Source organism: Planococcus citri, chromosome 4 (assembly GCF_950023065.1).
Source record: "Planococcus citri chromosome 4, ihPlaCitr1.1, whole genome shotgun sequence".
Taxonomy (NCBI): Eukaryota; Metazoa; Arthropoda; class Insecta; order Hemiptera; family Pseudococcidae; genus Planococcus; species Planococcus citri.
Window position 1 is genome coordinate 10,471,702 of NC_088680.1, and position 18,612 is coordinate 10,490,313.

General features: G+C 34.6%; 1 protein-coding gene across 2 annotated transcripts in view; it reads right to left on the reverse strand.

Moving 5' to 3' along the window:
- The window catches only part of LOC135842525 (uncharacterized), a 257,307-nt gene that overhangs the window by 80,854 nt on the left and 157,841 nt on the right, over nt 1–18,612 (reverse strand). The gene's annotated exons all lie outside the window — the stretch shown is intronic.

The following is an 18,612-nucleotide window of genomic DNA, read 5'->3' on the forward strand; positions in this document are numbered from 1 at the left end:
CAAATAGATTGTCATCAGACAAGATTTAAATCTGTACTGAGTGAATCGTTCGCAAACTGAAAAAATTGATCACTGTTTTGAAGCAAATCGTTCGCGAATGAAACAAACGAATCACCATTTTTCAATTTAAATTCCTCACAATAAAAGAAATTAAGTATAAAAAGCCGAATACTACCTATTTGAACAATTATTTTAAAATGATGCAGTAAGCCACATTCTAAAGAAGAATCATTCGCGAACGAAATAAAAGAATCATAATTCCAAAAGAATGAACATCAAATGTATATGGATCTAATCATAAATCCAACATATCTGATCACGAAGAACGAATTAAATGTGCAACGAATCATTTGTAAAAGTGTACGAAGAAGAATCGTTCGCGAACGAAACAAACGAACGATGAATTGAACGAATCACTCCCGAACGAAATTTAAAAAATCAAACTTCAAATAAATCGTCGTTAAACAAGAGATAAATCTGTATTGAGTGAATCGTTCACAAACTGAAAAAATTCAACACCGTTTTGAAGCAAATCGTTCGCGAACGAAACAAACGAATCACCATTTTTCAATTTAAATTCCTCACAATAAAAGTAGGTAAGTATAAAAAGCCAAATAATATTTTGAACAATTATTTTAAAATGATGCAGAAAAACCACACTCCAAAGAAGAATCATTCGCGAACGAAATAAAAGAATCATAATTCCAAAAGAATGAACATCAAATCTACATAGATTTAGTCAGAAGTCCAACATATCTGATGACGAAGAACGAATTAAATATGCAACGAATCATTTGTAAAGGTGTACGAAGAAGAATCGTTCGCGAACGAAACAAAGGAACGATGAATCGAATGAATCACTCCCGAACGAAATGAAAAAAATCAAACTTCAAATAAATCCTCGTTCAACAAGAGATAAATCTGTATTGAGTCAATCGTTCGCAAATTGAAAAAATTGACCACTGTTTTGAAGCAAATCGTTCGCGAACGAAACAAACGAATCACCATTTTTCCATTATTTTAAATTCCTCGCAATAAAAGTAGGTAAGTATAAAAAGCCAAATAATATTTTGAACAATTATTTTAAAATGATGCAGAAAAACCACACTCCAAAGAAGAATCATTCGCGAACGAAATAAAAGAATCATAATTCCAAAAGAATGAACATCAAATCTAAATAGATTTAATCAGAAGTCCAACATATCTGATCATGAAGAACGAATGAATTATCAAATATGCAACGAACCATTTGTAAAAGTGTACAAAAAAGAATCGTTTTGGAAAAGAGTCAAAACCCCAAATTCTATAAACAAATCAGTCCCGAACGAAACCGTTCATGACGTCAGTGAAATGGAGGAAATAAACTGGCAGAATCATTTTGCTTTTCTCAACTCAACTGGTGGATTTTTTAAAAGCAATACTTCATTTCTTCTAGTCTTATGATTTAACAAGTGTGAGGAGAGTGGAGGGGAGGAGAGGGGAGGGGGAGAGAGAAATACAAATCAAACAACATATAGCATCATGCATATCGATTTCTACATTTTCGAACACGCTGATTACGAATTTCACGGTAATTTCTCCATTACTCCACATCTGTCCCCTCCCCTTCACCCCTTACCTCATTTTTCACCACTCCTGCAGCTTGAACGGGGATCGAATAGAATCTGGCTCATATTTCCTATCACTTTCACTACTTTGAACAGCTGAATCGAGTGATTTGGCTTTGTAAAAGCGTATAATACGCGATCAGATATAAATTCGTGTAAATCGCTCGCACGAATGCTAAAAATGGGATAATTTCGTGTAAACTTTGCTAAAGTAAGTATAGCGATATAAGTATCGAGATCCGAATGAGCGATTTCCTCTTTTCCTATATTAAAGCTTTCAAATTAATTAGGCGAAATTGTATTTATCGTCATCGTTGAAGAGTGTCGTTAAAACGAATAGCTACAGCTTGTATAGTATAATTCTCTAGGGTGCATTATCGAGATAGAGAGAAGGAGTAAAAGCTCTATTCAAAGTATCACTTTTGAGAAAACACCTGCTGTGGCGAATCTCGGCCCGAAATGTGTACTATACAGGATGGGACCGAGGTGAAGGAAAATTTCACGTGTAAAAGACATCGTCGTCGTCGTCATTCTGCTAGTACTAAATAGCACCGAGAAGCGAGTCGATATTAACATAGGTACCTATCGAATAACTTAGATTTCGTCAAGTTGCGTGTTTTCGTGTTCTAAGTGAGAAATCGTTGGGAAGTTATAAAATTGAAACGGAAGCTTTTAGCGATGAATGATTTAGGGGTAGTTTTACACGTAATTATATATTTATAACGTTCAACGTAGCGCGCGGAGGAGTTGAGAAAAAAAAACAGCAGACGAGAAGACAATTTCAACTCTGTGTTTTTTCCCCTCTACGTAAAAAAGGGGGCACGCGATTAAAATTATTATGAAATTCCAGCATCGTCCGAAAGTTTTGGTAAAATTTCAAAAATAAAGAACTTTTATATACGTCACCGGATGAGCAAAAAGCACGCGGTACTACGTAGAGCTCGGCGTATAATAAAATTAAAACCTTATATTTATTTACTCGACGGAGTAAAAAATAAAATCTGGCGAAAAACTAAATGTGCTTATTAGATTTAGCGTACAAAAAAGTTACCAAAGTTGCCAAACGTCGGACAAACTTTTTTAATTTAGTTAGCCATGCAAACGAAAAGTGAACATTTCGATGGCTGCGACGCGGACGATGAGACGAAGATGGGGATATTTTTTCTTATGTATTTCATTTCCAAATTCAAATAAGAGTAAGTGAAGTAGGTACGTACAAGATTATAGCGTTTCAATATATAAATCTTTCTTCTGCTTTGGTTGCGTTGAAGTTTTAATTCTTCTCGAAATGAATATAAATCTCGAGTAAGTAAAACTTTGTCGACAAAAAAATGTCCTATACAAGGAGCATGGAACGAGTACCTATATTATCCAGTATCGTTTATCCTTCACCTTCTCCTATATACGAGTACGCCTGCTTGGCATATCTAAGTAACTTTATCACATTTTTTAGATAACCGTCGTCGTACTACGATTTTCACTCCGAAAAGGATTATATTCTTTCGTTTCGTGTCGTCGTCGTCGAGGAGGAAAAAATTCGACGACGATACATCAAAGTAATACTTATCACCTTGATATCTACGCTCTTGCTCTTAATAAACAAAATAGTACTATAAAAGCACTCGAGATTATAGCGTAAAATCAAACGACTGCACTTTCTACCTATAGTATTAAAGACGGACTCTTGAAACCGTATAGTAAAGAAAAAACTCTCGCACACAGAGTCGACGATTTAAGCTAATATCATCCCCAGAGAGGGGAACTGTATGCGATAAAAATGTTACGCTACATGTACCTCTCACTAATCCTCTCTACATCGGATAGAAATAAGATTTTACAAGGCGTGAAGTACACATAGAGAGACTGCAGGTAGTTAGATACTTCGGTAAGTAGTACGAGTAGGTACTTTTCAAATCCTGTATTACAGAATATCTAAACATACACCGGATTGTTACAAATAGCGAGGATTAAACTGCGCCAAAATATTCGTTCGTGGATCGTGGACCCCTTTTTCACCTATTTATTGCGTCATTCCACGTAAAAATGATAAAGATGCCGCTCTGTGTTCCAGTGTTTTTTCGACTTTCGACACGGAATAGGTTATAGGTATTCGTTTAAACGAGTAAATAAAAATGAAATACGATACGTGAGCGTTTACACAATCGAATATCGGTACAGTATAGCGAGAAAACATAGCCGGATTCGTTATCAGCGACCTCGAATGTATTGGATGCGATATACTAGGTATACGAGTATGAGGGTATTTCATCATTTTTTTTTATTCGACTGCGCGGTGCTTTACGTCCCTCGACCCTTCGGCAGTTCGCTGTGCCTTTAATCCGTTCGTGTCTTGGTTGAAATACGTGTTGATTTCGAAACGAAAGAAAAAGGTATTTCAATTTACAAATAGGTACGTGGACGAGGACGTTGTTTTGAGACAAATATGATTATGTAATGTGATTGGTTGTTTGTTTCACTTTTTATCCCCCCTATTTTTAGTTCACGCGAACTCGTTTCGTTTGTCGGTGTTTTGAGATCGTTGAATAAAATTTGAAACTCTCAAAATTGAAAGTTCGAGGAGAAAGCTTGATTCATTTTTCAACGTGGGGGTGGGGAGTAGGAGGCGGAAAGTGATATCGAGGAGTTGATTTGGAAAATAAATATATAGGGTGTCATTATCTTCCATATACCTCAGATCATATTTTTTGAAATGACTGTTTGAGATTTTTTTCAAATCGAGGGAGTTGAAGGAGAACTGAATGAGAAACCGCAACCAAAAACTGAGTGAAAATTTTAACTCAGCGATGCGAAAATCTAACAAACGACGAGTCACGTGTCGTTTTCAATTTTTTAGAAACCCATTCCCTTCATTTCAAATAATAATAATAACCTATAGTCCTATATGTTGTTTCAGTTATAAAAAAATGTATTTTGATCGAAATTGGAGAGCATTCGACGCCTCAAAAGAAGGGAGGTGAGGTTGAAATTCTATTTTGATTTTTTTTCAAAGGAACAGATCAAAAAGTACCTTTGCTATGATTATTTCAAACTTTCATACCGAACCTTTCAACTTTTGTGCGTATCACAAAAGTTTGAGCTATCATATTAAAGGTTCAAACTTGAACTTTTGAAATTATAATAGATCATTTTAAAGTTTCCACGGATTAAACTTCATTTTTGCATCGGTTTGGTACATTACTAAATAACAGGAAGTTCTGCGCCAGGAGGAAACTTTCTCACTGAGAAAAATTCAGGTATTCGACTTCATCTTTGGTTCGAGTTGATATGGAACAAATTACAGGAAGTTCTGCGCCAGGAGGAGTATTTCCAAAATATCTACATTTCAACAAGATGGGGTTCTGCGCCAGGAGGAACCATTTCCACTGAACAGAATTCAGGGACTCAACTTCACATTTGGTGCAAGTTGACATTCATATTGACATTCATTTAGGAATTAGTGCTTACAACACAATAATATTTTGGTTTTGTAAAGCACTTGTACTGTAGGACAAATGATAGGAGGTTCTGCGCCAGAAGGAGAATTTTCACAAAGAATTTCAATAGGAGGGGGTTCTGCGCCAGGAAGAACCATTTTCAATAATCAGAGTTCAGGGATTCAACTTCATTTTTGATTCGAGTTGATTTCGAACAAATGATGGGGAGGTTCTGCGCCAGGAGGAGCATTTTCACAAAACATTTCAACAAGAGGGGGTTCTACTCTGGAAGGAAATATTTCCACAGAGCAGATTTCAGCGATTCAACTTCATTTTTGGTATGAGTTGACGAGGAGTTAGAGATAGTGAGTTCTGCGACAGGAGGAGCATTTTTCACATAAAATTTCAAAACGTGAAGGTTCTGCGCCAATAAGACCCATTTCCAATGAACAGAGTTCAAGGATTCAACTTCATTTTTGGTTTAACTTGATTTATGAAACGAATGATGGGGGGTTCTGCGCCAGGAGGAGCATTTCCACAAAGCAGTTTAACATGAGGGGGTTCTACGCCAGGAGGAAGCATTTCCATAGGTACATATTTAACATCATCTTTGGTTCGTGTTGATATATGGAACAAATGACAAGGATTTCTGCGCTAGGAGGAGCATTTCCAGAAAAATATTACTAGAAGAGGAAGAGGGGGGTTCTGCGCCAGGAGGAGGCATTTCCACTGAACAAAATTCACGGATTCAACTTCACATTTGGTGATTTGGTGCAAGTTGATATGGAACAAATGATAGGAGGTTCTGCGCCAGGAAGAGTGATTTCCAATAAACAGCTAGTTCAGGGATTTAACTTCATTCTTGGTTTGAGTTGATTTGGAACCAATAATGGGGAAAGGTTCTGCGCCAGGAGGAGCATTTTTTACAGAACATTTCAAAATGTGGAGGTTCTGTGTCATGGAAGAATCATTTCCAATGAACAGAGTTCAGGGATTCGACCTCAATTTTGATTCGAGTCAATATGGAGATTCTGCGTCAGGAGGAGAATTTTTACAAATATTTCAACAGGGGGGGGTCTGCTCTGGACAGAAGCAATTCCACAGAGCAGATTACATCGATTCAACTTCATTTTTGGTATGGGTTGACATACAGTTAGAGATAAAGAGTTCCGCGCCAGGAAGGGCATTTTTCACAGACCATTTTAAAATGAGAAGGTTCCGTGCCGTTGAAGAATCATTTTCAAAGAACACAGTTCAACAATTCAACTTCATTTTTGGTTTGAGTTGATATCGAACAAATGATGGGGGTTCTGCGCCAGGAGGAACATTTTCACAAAACATTTCAACAAGAGGAGGTTCTACACTGGGAGGAAACATTCCCACCAAACTAAATTCCGGGGATTCAACTTCATTTCTGGTTGAAGTTGTATGGAGTAATTGATGATGGGTTCTGCGCCAGGAGCAAAACTTTTACGAAACATTTCAACGAGAGGGGGTTCTGCACTGGGAGGAAACATTTCCACAGAACTGAATTCAGGGGTTCAACTTCATTTCTGGTAAGAGTTGATATAGAATAAGTGATAGTGAGTTCTGCGCCAGGAGGAGCATTTTCACAGAACATTTTCAACAAGAGGGGGTTCTGCGCCAGAAAGATTGCATTTCTACAGCATATTTTGTACAATTTCGATAGAGTGGCGCGTCTTCTTGCTCTATTGGGTAGTTTTTGAAGTGAAATTGCCAAAAAAGGATGTGGTGGGACGTCAAAAAATGTGATAAGAAAGACAAGCTCTTATTTTAAATACGTATCTACTGATTGTTCAAAAAAAAGTTTTGTTTTATTGCTTTTACCTACTGGTATTTCTCCAATATCTTCAAGTGGGTATAAAAATTACGAGCATTCATTTCCGATTACACCCCTCCCTTCTCCTCTCCCAAGGAGTACAAGTAAGGTATGGTGTGATTTTTCTACGTTTCCCTATTTCGTTACTACTAGATCAGAAATTTTATTCAGCACCTTCACTGCAAAAAAAAAAGATCTTTTAGTGCCATCTTCTGGCAATATTTTTTTTTTCAAATAAATTTTAAAACAAATACCTACTTAAAAAAATCTGGTTTGGTATTAAATAGTGATTTTGAAATCTTTTAGAGCTTCTAACAGATTTTTAGATTCTCCAAATTTGGCAACCTTTGTCATAAAAGGATAAAAACTCAAATTGAATAGGCACTTATTTGTATGTCAACATTCATCACACAGAAAAATTAAAAACCACTGGTAGATGTAAAATGACTCGAAACTGCCACCAACAAATTGGAAAGGTCAAAAAATATGTAGGTACTTGGAAATTAAAATCTCAGCTTACTGTCTCCATCATATCAATTAATTTTGATTTTTCCACGGAAATTATGTAGGTAGATCAATAATTCTAATTTTTTGAAAATTCACCGAAATTTTGAAATCTAGATTTTTTTTATAAGACTGACGTGAGAAACATTACCAGGAGGTAAAAAGTAGGAAAATCAAGATCAGTTTTCTACCTCAAATTTTATTAAATTTTTGTATTTTTTTATGAAAAGTAAACCATCGTAATTTTTAAAAATCCACCAAAAAACAAAAAAAAATGAAATTCCAACTTTTAAAATTTGATGGTAAAAATTGTGTGTTTTTTCAAAAGATAAAAAATATTCATGTAGTATGTACCTTGTACCTACTCGAAAAGAAATTACTAACTGAATTACTGATTTTGACCCCCCCCCCCTTCCCTCTCTTAAATCTCTTTCAACATTTCCCTGATTATCTTTTCTCCACAAACTGGACTATCCACTTCCCTACTTATATGTACCTCTCTCGAAGTTTCAACCCAGAACATATTTTACTGTGATGAATTTGAACAGAGACTCGACTGCAGTGAAAATACGTAGCCTAATGGTCAATTTCTTGCTAAAATTGCCATACATACTCAGCTTAAGGTGCATTTCCTCACTGTCATTAAACACCAGATTCCTCATTACCAGCTCCATATCAGATTTTGATCGTACTAGCATATCCTCCAAAAATTCTTTACCCTGATTTCATCCCTCTGTTCAAATTCTCAAGACTTTTTTTTTCATTTGAAATTGATTGTAATCATTAATAGAGTTTTGCATTGACTTACTTTTCATCGTATTTTTTCATTGCTACACAGTAAAAATAACTTGAACTTACCTGAAACAAAAACAAACAAAAAAATAAGCTTTCGATTAGCACATTGAAAACTACATACATCATAGTGCATAATATAATTTAAAAGCAAATAAAATTTATGAATAAGGCTCTCAATGAACCCCTATTAGGCATGGGGGAGGGGCTTGCCACAAGATGGATACTCCAAAGATCCATAAAATTCATTCGAGTGATATTGAGTAGTCCAAAAACCCAGATAAAATTAATGCTTCAGAAATTTTGTAAACTTTGGAAAATAATTTTGAAACCTTTTTGGAGGACCTCAATGGATTGGAAATTGTGAATTTTGAGCTTGGCAAGTGCATAATTTATCAAGTGAAAAATAATTTTTTTCGACAGAAATATTTTTTGACATTTTTATTTTATTAAAAATTTGAAATCTTATTTTAAAAAATAGAATCCAGAATTAGAATCAAATCCTGAATTTTGCACACTTAGAGACATTTCACATGAATTGTAGTATAAAAGGAGTAAAATTTGTATTTTTGTTTCATTTCATCGGCCCATATTTTTTCAAACACCTCCTCTTCAAAAAGGAACCGTTTTTGGTACCTATTACTTAATTTTTCTATTTTTCACCAAAATTGAACTTTTTTTGGTGAGGTAGATAAGAGATATGTATTTTGCAAAAATTGCATTTTGGTTATCAGGACACTTTGCAAAAGTACTGCAATTGAAAAATGTTGCTATTTTTTTTTTTTTTTTTTTTTTTTGAAAATAAAACCATTTAACATTTTAAAAATGTGTTTTTAAAATTTTCAAAAATCCACAAAAATATTAATAAACCTCTTCAAGTGGTCAATGAAATTCTGCTCGCTGGAGTTTCAAAGCACACTCCGTTCAAAAAATCCTTCATCCACATAACCTAAACTCCAACCACTTCAAGCCATCAGCTCGTAAATTCAAAACAACATTCCAATTCGATTCATCCAACCTATGCAATAAATTTAAATACGTGATTCGTATCAACCTCGACATCCTCACCCTCACACGAATTAATCCACATTCTTCACTACCTACGCTCGCTCTAGTCATTGCACAGTAAAAAAAAAATACCCTTTTGAAAGGCATTCTAATTTCTATACATCAGGCGAACTCAATCGAACTTGGGTTAGATTGTCTCTCGCTCTCACAAACGTTAACAATTTGTAAACATTGTAACAGAACGTGTTAAAATTACCTTGTTTACCCATCCAAAAGGATGCTTGTGACAATTAAACTGTGAAGTATTACTTTAATAGGGCACACTGCGAACTCGTACAGCTCGTAGCTCGTATAGCTCTTTCAACCAAAGCGAGACTGACAGCGGGGTCGCGGGGACTAGGGGAGCGAAGGCGTGCATAAAATTGGCACGGTTTTCACCAACAACAAGGTATAGGAATAAGTATGGCGAAGTTGAATTAGATCAATAAGTGTAACATTTTTTTTTTTTGAAATACCAAATAATGAGTTGGTCGAGTTAAAAAGTACATCGAATATTACGTTACCCCGGGTTACCTTTACCTTTTTTGCTCGTTTCAAATGATGCTTTTATATTTTACCTTTTTGCAATTATTAACTATAAGGTTTTCTATTTGGGTTCCATAAGGTATATTTTGTGCCTTTATATCTCTACCTAGAGCCAGTTAATTAGAAAACGAGGCAGCCAATTTTTCCCCTTTGAAAGCTTTGTCGTAGGAGGTAGAATCTGGTTACAATTTTTTTTTGTTACCTTTTTTGTCTTTTACGATCGTTTCATTTTGTATACTCTGTAAAGGCATATTTAATTCGGACGTTGCTGGATTCGTTATTCGGTCTACGTTGCATTTTCATACACGAATACGAACATCCAGGAAGGTAAACAGGAAACGGTTTGTTTCATGTTTTGCACCATATATCTACTCGTATAGCAAAGTGACAGAGGTAATCAAAAAATAGGGGTCAAATACGAATATGGTACGAATTTTCAAAGGTCGACGTGAATTGAAACAAGGAAACGTTGCTCGGTACACCGAGAATGATATATAGGTGAAAATAATTTCATCGCATGTATCGCATGCGAATTGCTTTCTATTCCTTGACCTTGAAAAAAAAATGTAATGCTACAAGTTGGGTCAATGTTCATAATCTTGTATTACCTCAGATCGCATTAGCTTTATTACACTAGTCAATTTTAATATTAAAAAAACACGTGACATAGGAATTTTTCACGTTTAGTTCAACGTACCTCGTCTTTTCTATTTCATTTTCCATCTCTCGATTTATCGTACTTGCCAAAAAAAAACACGTGAAAAAAATAAAGAACAAAAGAGACGATTAAAAAGTAACAATTTAAAATACGACTCGAGTAAGTACCTATACCTATCTTGTGTCTAAAATACGTACCAAAAAAGGTCGCCGATATTTTAGTCGAAACAATGTACTCGTAATACTCGACGAAGAATTGACAAACAGGGTTGTATAAGAAAAAGTCTCCCATGGTGACGTTTTATTCGGTAGTATTTTTTCCCTCTTCTGTAAAATGGGTTAATGAGCTCAATTTGTACACGTAAGTTATATTTGCACTGATCCTTTAAAAATACATTACCGCGGTTCGTTTATTTCGCTACGAGTATTTTATACTTATTTTTTTCTCGCGCGCGAAACCAAGCTTTAAATATAAAGTCATTCTCGCATAAGTTGCCAAAATGTATACGCCAACAACTTATCGTAAAAAGTTTTATCGTTTTTAAGTACCCGCCAGCTAAAAGCAGGAAATGCCAGAAACGTTTTCATTATTTACCGTTAATTTCTCCAGCTCATTCTGTACACGAGTCTTTAAAAATGTTGTCGAGTTTTTTTTTCTATTTTTTTTCGCTTGCAAAGTTTATTTTTCTCTCTCTGATTTTTCTCTTCATCGTTCAATCAATTTAGCTACTTATATACTCGAAAACGTATTTTTTCGATGTGTTTTTTCTTTCTTTTATTGTGTAACGATCTTTTGCGAAGGTAAAAGCCAATGTCCAGGGTTACTACATAGCTATTCGAACTAGGTACCTAAATACTTTTGATGGTAATATCAAAGCAACAGTTTTGTTTACTCGAATTCTCTCTCTAATGTGTTGATAGCTGGCTGGCTAGCTGCGTAGTTGGTGAATGTTGCCCATTTTCTACATAATATACGTACATAGTATTAACACGTTTTATGTATTTTAGTCATTTTACGTTTTCTCAAAGTGTGTTGTTCGAGACGTCAATAACACGATCGAGTGCCCGTAGCCCATACTCTCACGTTGAACGTACAATACGAACGTGCTACCTACGTGTAAATTACCCAGATAATCATACTGGCCTTTTTACACATTTAGGTACAGGAGCTAGGTACCTATCGATTTAGCAAAGGGAAAATTTTAATTAATTTTTTTCAGCCTCAAATTGATCCCCCCGAGTCATTGGCTTATGGGGCTCAGTTGAGAAAGGTCAGAGGAAGAGGTAGAGGTATATGAATGCCTTAATTTTGAACCAGAGTATCGAAAAAACCAAGCAATACTCATCCTCAAATATAGTTTCATTTTGGTGATAAATAGATCTGTTAAATATCACCAAATTCTATTTTTTTTGAAGGGGAGGTCTCGAAAAAATTACGAATCAAAATAAACGAAATGAAAATTGTCACTCTTTTTATGCCCAAATATTTTAAAACCTGCATAAACGATATGACATTTTTTAAACACGACATTTTTTTTCCAGCGAGTTGGTTTTCATAACTCAATCTCCGCCTATTTAATGAGACGTGTTGACTTTTTTTTAGTTTATAGTTTATTTGTTGGATTCAATGAGAAAAAAATTCTATGTTTTTAAATTTTTCCTCAAGTGGAAAAATGTTGTGCCAGGAGCCCCCCCCCTCACCGATAAAAAATAATAAGAAAATGAAAAAAATACAATTCATCCGAAAATTTTCTGATTTATGCATCTGAATTCTTCCGGATAAGTTAATCTTTTTTTCAAGAAAAGACCTGTATGAGCATTCCCCCTCCCCTCCTCACCAACGTATGAAAAATTACAAAAAAAATAAATTTAGGCTGTCTAACAAAATATGAAAATTAAAATGAAGGACCTTTTGGAAAGACATTTTTAAAATCAAAAATATACCTACTGATACCCCCTAACGAAAAAGGAATTCAACGAACAGGGTGATTAATTTCTAATCGCTTCAAAAACGAACCTTTTCCGTAACTCTATGTATTTATCAATGACAACAATAACAAAATACTTTTGAATCTTCGAGATAACAAACATTGCCGCCGAATATTATCAAGATCGCGAACTTTAAATACAACGAAAACATAGCCAAATAATATTAATAATCGCGAATCCGCGACACTCCCGACGAAAAACGAATTTTTAAATTTAAAATAATAAGTAAACAAGAAAAATTATGATGTTTCTAAGGGATACAATTTGTTAATGGGACGGGTAAGTTTAGAATTTTTAGTTTCAACGATCTCCGACCAGATATTACTGTCCGAGCTAACATTAACATTAATTACTTTACCAACTTTCCACTCTCCTCTAGGACAAAATTTTTTATCGCCTTCGATTGATACGATATCTCCTACTTTAGGAACTAAATCTACTACATTTTTCTTGTTCAGGTACAAGATTTTTATCAACTTCAGCGAGCTTGAATTTCTCGAATCTGGAATCTAACTTAATATCGTGGTGATTTATTCGATTAATAATCTTAGGTATCGTATTTGCAGTGATTTTTATTTTTTCACCATCATTTGTAAAAATATCTAAACTAACGACCTTGGTTGAAATTTCTCTAGGAGCTTCAGAACAAATCGTAGAAATTCTAATCGTTTCATAATGAAGAGGCTTCAATTTTAATTTATCGGCCAACCTTGTAGTAATGTACGATCTTCTTGAACCGCTATCCAGAATTGAGATAACTTCTTGAATACGACTTTCATTACCAACGTTGATTGTGGCTGCTAACAGGTTACCTTCTTGATCTTTCATTAGTAAAGATTCAGTTGGTTCAGGATTACTAACGTCTTTCGAAAATAATTTAATACATAAACTACGATGATGACTACGACGTTTTTTACAATGTACACATGGTTTGTTTACCGTACAGTCTTTATCGAGATGACCAGGATTCAAACAAATGATGCAATGACCATTCAATTTCTTTCTTCGGTCTTCCAATGTCGTTATTTTGCTGCATTCATCGGAATAATGTGACATTTCACCGCAATAGATACATTTTTTACTCGGTTTTCTATCACCAGTTATCAAGCTCTCTGTAGTACCTTTGAAAAAATCTTTTTTATTAGGATTATTATCGGATGACTCACTCGAATTCGTACCACAATATTGCTCTTGTTTCCATATCAATTCGCCAACTTTCTGTCTCAATTCGGATAAATCGTTATTTGCAACATCCAAATCGGCTTTCATAATTATATCAAATGGAAACTTCTTCATAATCATCGAATACAGTATGGTGTTGTTTTGAATATTTTCACCTACACCTTCTAAAGCATGTAAATTCGATTCAATATTATCGTAAGTATTTCGCAAATTTTTAGTCCATTTGTTACTTTTTGGAATTTTCGTTAAATTATCATATAGTAAATCAATTAATTTCTTTTTATTACCAAACTTCTTTTTTACCATTTCGTATGCGATCGGATAGTTAGCAGCAGTGGTACCCATACCTCTCAACAATACTTCAGCTTCGCCTACCAGGTTATTTCTCAAATACGTAAATTTATCAGTTGCTTCTAAATCAGTATTATGTACAGCTGAGTTGAACGAAGACCAAAATGATTCGAATTCAAGTAGATTACCACCATACTTCTTCAACTCCAACTTTGGTAACTTAATCGTAGCTTTTGAGCAAGAACAACAACTACCACTACCACCAGATTCAGTTGTACACTGTCTTTTAAAACCTGGAACAGCACTACTATTAGTAAGTTTATCGATACGATTTTCTAATTTACTTTTAATGTCGATGTAGTCGTCTTCGAATTTTTCTATGAAAGGATCCAGATCCGGAACTTCGAAGTTATCAAATTTGTCAAGTAAAGCAAGATAATTTTTATATATATCTTCGACCATTGTCAACTTAACTTTAACTTCGTTATAGTCTGCTGCGGCCAGCTTCTCATTTACGTATGACATGCTTCTAGTCAGTGAAGATCGAAGTCTGGATTTTCTGGTGGATAACGTTTTTATCTTTTCGGCATTTTCGTTGGTTTCCGGCATTTTTGTATTTTTCCAACGAATTCGGAGGACGAAACGAACGATTATTTAGGATCAGCCTGCTACCATAATGAAAAAGGAATTCAACGAACAGGGCGATTAATTTCTAATCGCTTCAAAAAACGAACCTTTTCCGTAACTCTATTTATTTATCAATGACAACAATAACAAAATACTTTTGAATCTTCGAGATAACAAACATTGCAGCCGAATATTATCGAGATCGCGAACTTTAAATACAACGAAAACATAGCCAAATAATATTAATAATCGCGAATCCGCGACACCCCCCCCCCTCCCAAATCATTTTTCTCAAAATTGTCCAAAAAAAGCTCGAAAATTTATAATTATTAAAAGAAGCAAAAAAATCTAGAAAAATAGAAGTAATTAATTTGTTTTCATTACACAAAATATTCGTTATTATTACATTTAATTATTTTGACATTTAAAAAAATGAAAAATTATGAAAAATTAAAATTTCATTTTTCGATCGATTTTGATTAAGCGATGAATTATTTGTAAATTCGGAAAAAAGAGGACCTTCGGGCAAATAAAAGGACTTTTTCCTGACCTTCTGGATCGAAAGGACTGTTAGACACCCTAATTAAAATCAAAGTCATTGAAAAAAATTGAAAATTTTTCATTTTTGGTCTGAATCTGTCTGAAAAATCCACTTTTCGAGACAAAACCTTCCTCGATTTCCAAGACAAAATTGGCCCTATTGTATAGAATCCCAAAGTTAGTACAAAATGAAAAATAAAAAACTGAAGCACAATACATGAAAATTTATATTTTTTAATTTCTGATCAAACCTTTTCTATAAATAGTTGAATAGAATAAACCAGTCAGTAAAAAAATGCTGAAAATTTTTCATTTTTAACCGGAATTCTGCTGAATGTAAATATGTATAATTAAGAGCTCTATTCCAAAGTGGGTTAAGTCATTAAAAAAAAAAAACACGTTTTACGGAGATTTTTACTTCAAAAGTGAGAGTTAAGTCATCGATTTTTCAAAGTGATTTTTTCTACAAGCAATTGTTCAATGTCCAATGGAAGGAAAGGTGCACCAACCTTTCGAAACAAAACAAATTTTAGCAACAAAAATTTCAAACGCATTTTTTGGCGAAAAAAATGACTTAACCCACTTTGGAATAGAGCTCTTCAATTTCTTTTTCTGTAAAATTTCCCCTGGTTTTAGCCCTTCCCCCCCCCCTTTAATGGGCAAAATGAAATCTTCAATTTTTGTGTCAGAATTTTCCTTAAAAAAAAACTCCCTTGGTCCCCCAGCAGTGTTGATTTAAAGCTCCCATTCAATAGAACCAGTATTTTAGGCAGGAGTGAGAGGGGGGAGGTTCCGGAAATGTTTTCTCTTGGAAAGAGGATTATCTAGAAAAATTCTGACCAGAAAGGAAAAGCTGAAAAAATCTACAGACTTCAATTTTTTTCTGGATAGTTAAATTTCCAATTTTTAAATGCTTTGATGTGATTTAAAATTGCTTAAAAGAAGTGAACTTCAAGTGGACGCTCCAAATCAGCTCAAAATCGATCGCAATCGATTCAAAGGATCAACTTCTGTATAGCTTAAAACCAATGTTCAAATATTCTCTTTTTTCTGAAAATGAAGTATTTTTGTTCTATGTAAGAAAGCGTAAAAATGTATTTTTCCCCCAATTTCTAAAATTAAAAAAAAGATCATAGGAAAATACGTCGTGTAATTGAATTTGGCTCTCAAATCCAGAATTCTGAAAAAAAACACGTCATTTTGTTGAAATCAGTGAAATACGTTTTGCTAAGATTTCCCTCCTGGCGCAGAACCCGCCAATAGCTTATTACACACTAACTCGATCTAATAATCAAGTTGGTCATCTGATTAATTTCAGACCACTCCAAAAGACGTTAATATTCTATTAGAAATTCGACTTTATGAATCGATATTAGGTCACATGAATCCTAAATCCGATTTGAAAGTCTCCAGTTTAAAATATAATTCCAAAATCGAAAGCGAATTTTCTTAGCAGGCTTTAGATCGGTTTCAGGAGGTCAACTTTTGTATTAAAAACCTATGTTCAGATTCTTTTCTCCCCTGATGATTTATTTTTGAATCTATGTATAGTCATAAATATGCAATGTGAATGCTCAGTCTTAAAAATTTTTCGATTTTTTCAAGAAATTTCAAATTATCCTGGAAAGACTACAAATCAACCATATTTCTCAAGAGCAATTTGAAATTCTCGTGGAAGAGATTGAGATTTTGTTGGAAGCTGCAGAATTCTTCAAGTACCTAGGTACTTGTTCTTACGTTAGTGCAAATTTCAGAAAATCAAGAAAAATAGCCAAAAACTTCTCAAATTTTTTCGGTGTTTTGAAATTGGCTAAAATGTTTAAGAAGTTGGCACCACTGTATTGCAAAATATTTCCCCAGTTTCAAAGATGATATTTTTTGATTTGATTCAATTAATGAGGAACATTTTAAGAAAATAAAAATTTTCAAAATACGAATTTATCGTGATTTTTTTGAAAATTTCCCTCTTTGAGAGTCTATATCTTCCCTCCTTGGGGCCTCCAGCTCCCATGCTGAATTTTTTTATTGAGTAATTTTCAATTCAAAATAAAGGTCTTTGCTGAATTTGGTCAAAACTATTTAACATTTTTTTCTCGCGACAAACCCCATTTCTCATTTCAGTCCAAAAAATGGCCTCGCAGTATTCAAAACATTTAATCCAATAATTTTCATAGACCCGGAATTACCCCCCCCCCTCTTTACCTGCATTAAAATGCATAAATCCAAAAATACGATGATTCAAATGATTTCTTCGCTTTATGTAAAAATCAAAAGCTATAGAGGATTAAATATTATTATCGAACACATTTATTGTAGTAGCTCAGAGATACAATAATTTCGAAAAACGTAACACGAAACTACACATACGTTTGTTCTAACGAGCAAACTTGAACATACAGGTGCACCCTGGAACCATACAACGTATGTATAAAATCGTGCACTGTACAATGTACCTCCACATACTCGCTCCAGTATCGATTCCGTCTCTCTAATAATGTAATATCGATACTCGGTTCGGTTCGGTTCGTTTATTCAACGGCGTAAATTGTTAACATGGGAAAACTATGGTATATAGAGAAAATGTTATACACCGACATTATTCAACAAGTCGAGTCGAGGCGAATTGATGAACTGAATTTTCGCTGTTTATTTTTTTCACCCGCACCCTGCCAGCTTTCCTGCCTCTGTAGCCATCGCTCTAGCCTCATGTACGAGTTAGGTTAACTTTGGCGTTATGCAACGTCGAGGGTATTTTAAATAAACTCGTTTAGCGTGTATGCGTATACTTAGGCTTGGTTTCGCCTTTTCCATCATTCATATAACGTCAAGTGGTTTACGTGATAGTAAGGCCGCTGCTATAATAGAATGCGTAAATTTTATACCTACGTATGTGTACCCGCAATATGTATGTAGTAGGTAGGTAGGTATATGTGTGTATTAAGATATACAATATTTCGCAGACCTATTCCCAAACCTCTTTTTCAAAAACTTGGTTAGTGTTCCGTCGTTTAGATGTTTTTCCACCTTAAAATCGAAGATGTTTTCTCGAGTGGAAAATATCCCCTCATCTGGGACCATCGCTCGCATCCGTATAAGATGTAATCTGCTTCGCTTTTCTGAGAGGTGGCAAAAATTTTTCGCAAAGTGGGCTAAAAATTTACCTATATTTCGTGTCGCAGAATATGTTCGTGTTGATGCGGGACTGGATATTTATTCTAATTGAATGGTTGGATTTTATGGGCTGGTTTGTACCTAGCATTTCTCTTCATCGAGGCTAACGAGTTATTTATATGAAATATAGTTTATCGGATGTACCACTAAAACTTTGGAGGCTGAAGGGATATGGCGAGATTAGGATGCAATGATAGTATTTACTTTACTAAACCTTCGAAAAGAACTCATTAAAAATTGTATATAGACAAAATCGGATGATCAACTTCATTTTTGGATCGAGTTGATGGGAAATGAGCTATGGGCGGGTTCTGCGCCAGGAGGAAAATATCCTCAAAACTAATTGCACACATTTCAATTGGAATGGCGAGTCCTTTGTTTTTCT